The sequence below is a fragment of the Bactrocera latifrons genome, unplaced genomic scaffold, assembly GCF_001853355.1.
Source record: "Bactrocera latifrons isolate USDA-ARS-PBARC rearing strain unplaced genomic scaffold, ASM185335v1 scaffold_2, whole genome shotgun sequence".
Taxonomy (NCBI): domain Eukaryota; kingdom Metazoa; phylum Arthropoda; class Insecta; order Diptera; family Tephritidae; genus Bactrocera; species Bactrocera latifrons.
This window is the reverse complement of record NW_017535518.1, coordinates 782,755-786,825: the sequence shown is the minus strand read 5'-3', so window position 1 is coordinate 786,825 and position 4,071 is coordinate 782,755. Positions and strand designations below refer to the sequence as shown.

Below are 4,071 nucleotides of genomic sequence, written 5' to 3'. Positions count from 1 at the left end.
ATGTTAACTCTTCTTATAATAGAAAGTATTTATTTTCAACAGAAATATTTTTTTTCACAAAAATATATTACAAATGTATGTGCATCCATGCTTCAAGTCAGCGTAGACGAGTCGCATAAATTTACTCAAGACAATTTGCAATTTTTATTTTTAGCTAAACTGAAAATCACCGTAAAATTGCTAACCGCCCGTAGCGGCAACAGTCAATAGAGTTGTGATTTTGCTCCTCACTCTCCGTCCAACTTGCGTTACCCACAATGGCATTATGTAATTTGCTGGCCACCATTTGACTTCTCAGAAATAGTGAGCCATTGAGCGTGAATGTGTGCCAGGGAGATGTTAAGAGAGAGAGAGAGCGGACCGGAGGATGCAAACTGAAGCGATGGAAAATGAAGTGAAAGAACGCCACTAAAGACAGAGTCAATTTATGCAAATTGTTGCAGTTTTTCTAGCACATGATTCGCAAATATACTCCTATAAGCATGCTTGCCAGTTATTGTTGTTGCGATGTACTTAACTTGCAGCCAACTGGCTGTTGCTGCTGCGCCATTGTGTCGTGCATCATATTACCAGGCACCGAAGCGTTGGCTGACAGGGTCTGAAGATGGCTTCAAATCGCTCCCAACTACATAATTTTGCAGGCAATAAACGACGACGGCACAACAACAATAGCAACAAGCGTTGCTGCAGTGTGTTGCACAAAAAAATTTGTTTGTCAAAGTATTTACGCAGAGCTTTTGGGGCAACAATTCTGCTGTATGCCATAAATTCGCCTGCCAGCAGCGGCCAACGTAATGTCGGCTTATGTTCCAGGCTTTCAAAAGTCAGCCAATACCAGCACACGCCAGCCCTGGAGAGTACGTGTGTGTAGACAACAATAACAAAAAATGGAATTGCAACAATATTTTCGAAAGTTAGAAAGTGAAGTTGGCACAAAAAACAAAATTGTAAAAAAAAAGAATAAAAAAAAAATGCTTTGAACATGAAAAGTGTCACAAAACTGCCAGCAAGTCTCGTGGGTACATATTGGCTTCTTGGCCTGTTAGTTATTGCTAAATTGACGAAAAACTTTCAGTTTTCTCTTTTTGAAAATTTTGGAACGGCTAAAATATATAGCCGTGCGTACGGAAGGGTCTTTTTGCTTTGCCGGCGTCGCTGTAATAAATCAGTTAGAGTAGGCAGGCGTGACTAAAGTGGCAACTCACTGCTCTCCTAAGCTTGTTGTTGTTTTGACACTGGCTAACGAATTAATTTGTGCTTTATGGCCTTCATTTAACATGCGAATATGCTGGCTATGGGTGTCCAAGCTCTGACACTCTTTGAAAAAATAATAAAATTAAGTTATACAAAAAGAAGCCTTTTGCATCGACTCTTGGCTGAGTGATGCATTGCAGGCAGCCTGAGTGATTGATTGCTGTTAAGATATTAATTTGAAGTTTCGCAGCAAGTTTATGKGTCTAAAATTTAATGGCGGTATCTTAATAATTTTAAGCTGACGACACGAAGCATGCTGCATTGCTGCACATGAGCRAACTTTATTAATCATATGATCATTTTTTTCCGCAAATTCAGAAAAAATTGTTGATTACCGTAATTGAAGGTAAAGCTAAAAATTCATTTTAAGGGTTTAGTCGGTTTTTCGTATTATTATTCTTGTTACTCCGGTGTTAACTRCCATTGGAGATAAGTAAAAAGATATCAGGGCTAATCCAAGTAGAGGTACYTTYTTCAATAGYCTTTCAAATTTCTGGAACAATGGRTATGCAAACAAGCAAAATTGGTATTTGATGCTTATAATAGAAGCTCGTAGATCACGGCGACATTCGGTTCCAACTTTCCACATAACACTTCGGTGAGCAGCTATTTCCGTCGTGCCGGTCGTGTTATATAACAACGGGATCGTGTTTTACCACACCGTTGGACTTTTTCCTGTGGSGATATGTAAAGACTAAAATCTGTGCGGACARCCCTCCTTAAATTCACATGAAGGTATCGATGCCTTCTTCTTAATAGCTTTACAAACTCGTTGTTCAATACGTTTGGTKATTACTTATTKTGTGKGTCTTAGCGACTTTTGTTAGAGAARCATTTTTCATACCTCTGCCAGGTAGTTTCACTTCAAGCAAATACCTAAAATGGTTTTCTCAAATAAAGCGACCAAGTGTCTGCTTATCCTTATGATTGCCTTTGTATTTTGCTGCTGTGAGTTGTCCAACTTCGCATATGCCAAAAGGCTTCTTTAAATGGGAAACGTGGAAAGGCATAGGAACGGGTRTCGCACGATCGCGTACAAACTTTCCATAGCAATGGAACATTTTCGAAGCATTATTCAAGGAAAACTTTTGCTATAAGGCGGTGTGTGGAAATATATCCTCAAGAATACTATCGAAATGATATCGCTGTACTCAGTGATAGTCAAGCATAGAGTTGGAAACTTTACTGGTACAGGAGTGTATAAAACGGCTGAACAGCCTATCAGTCTACAACCGAGTGCTTTAGATGTGGGTACCAGTTCACAAAGGGATAGTGCAAATCAACTGGTTGATCAGCTTGTCCGCTTTGTAGTTGCTTCCAGGATAGGAGGACTGCAACTGCGTATTGCGATGGGTTTCCATACCACAAAGGAGCTGCTTCGCAAATAAAAGAGGATGGACAGAGAAAGACATTGGCATGCGCCAGCCAAAGTTGGTAAGTGTTGGTTATAACCTCAATGGGTTCAAAAGTATAGTTAATCTCAAAAGACACGAAATTTGGATACCCGTGGCATTTAGCAGTGGACACTGCTTRCTCAGGAATCACCTATTTCACATGTGTAGAATCCGTTACGTAAACGGCTCTTTACTTAACATGATGCGGCATACTTCCCAGCACCTGATTCTCGACTACATAGTAGTCTGCAGACCCAGGTTCACAGACTGTTGGTTGGATGGAATATTGACTACATGCTTTTAATGGCACCCAGTAGGATCCTGGAATTTATCAGAGTACTGAGCCTATGTGGTGCTGAATGACAGAGGTGACCACCCCTCTAATAGGTCTTAATTCACAGTACGAGCTGAAATTTATTTCAATCTAGTTTTCTAATTGGGTTCAACTGATTTCTAGTGAACAATACGTGATCCGATAATTTGTAGCCGGTAAGGCGATCGTTGGTTAGAGATTTAAGGATTCTGTTGTGACTCTTCACTTTGCTTGTAATCAGTATCCTMCACGGGATGAAACAGTACAGTTACGGGTTTCCAGAGTCGGAGTTTCGTCACCCTTGACTGACTGTTTGTTCTAGCTGCCACCGAAGTGGACTTCAAGGAAGCTGCTACCATCAAGGAGTTCATCAAGGACCCCAGCAAGTTTGTTGCTGCTGCTGCTGCTGCCTCTGCTCTAGCTGCTGGTGCTGGCGCTGTTGYCGAAAAGAAGGAAGAAGCCAAAAAGGAGGAGTCGGAGTCCGAGGAGGACGACGACATGGGTTTCGGTCTCTTCGACTAAACAACTCAACACTAAAGTTGTTCTAGATTTAGTTGTTGTTRTTGTAGCGGCAGAAAAAACTCCTGAAGTCATTTCGAGGCAWAGTGCTGAGCTGACGGTGTAGGGCCGTATAAAACTCTGGGTCCTTTTCGGTTACTTAGACCCGACTATCGAGAAAACGTCGATTTAGTAAGGGACCATCTCTTACTTTCTAAGCTGGATTTAGAAGTTAGTAAAAGTGGGTACCCTCTTCATACCTACGGAAGTTTGTGTTTAATTTGTCTTTAGTTATAATATTAATCTTTAATGATATATGCTAAGGGCTCTTAAAATAAGTGGTCCCTTTCTTAAGCTTTGGAAAGTCTTTCAAAGTCTTCTAGTAGTGATTTACTGTGTCAGATTGCGATTATGTCAAGCGTTGCCAGAATAGCGTTTTCTAAGACAGTATTTTGGGTTTTACCACGAGATATCTGAGAGTTTATGATACTTAGTGTTGGACTCATGAGGCGTACTTTCAGGAATCTATGCTGATTATTTGAAGTTTGGATATGGCAAAACTACARTTGTCTTTAGGCTAGAGAAATGAGGGAATCTGGCGATAGCACTGTC

At 40.7% G+C, this 4,071-nt stretch overlaps 1 pseudogene; it reads left to right on the top strand.

Moving 5' to 3' along the window:
- Nucleotides 1-2,670: 2,670 nt before the first annotated feature.
- Nucleotides 2,671-3,500, top strand: LOC108967786 (annotated as a pseudogene).
- The last annotated feature ends 571 nt before the right edge of the window (nucleotides 3,501-4,071 follow it).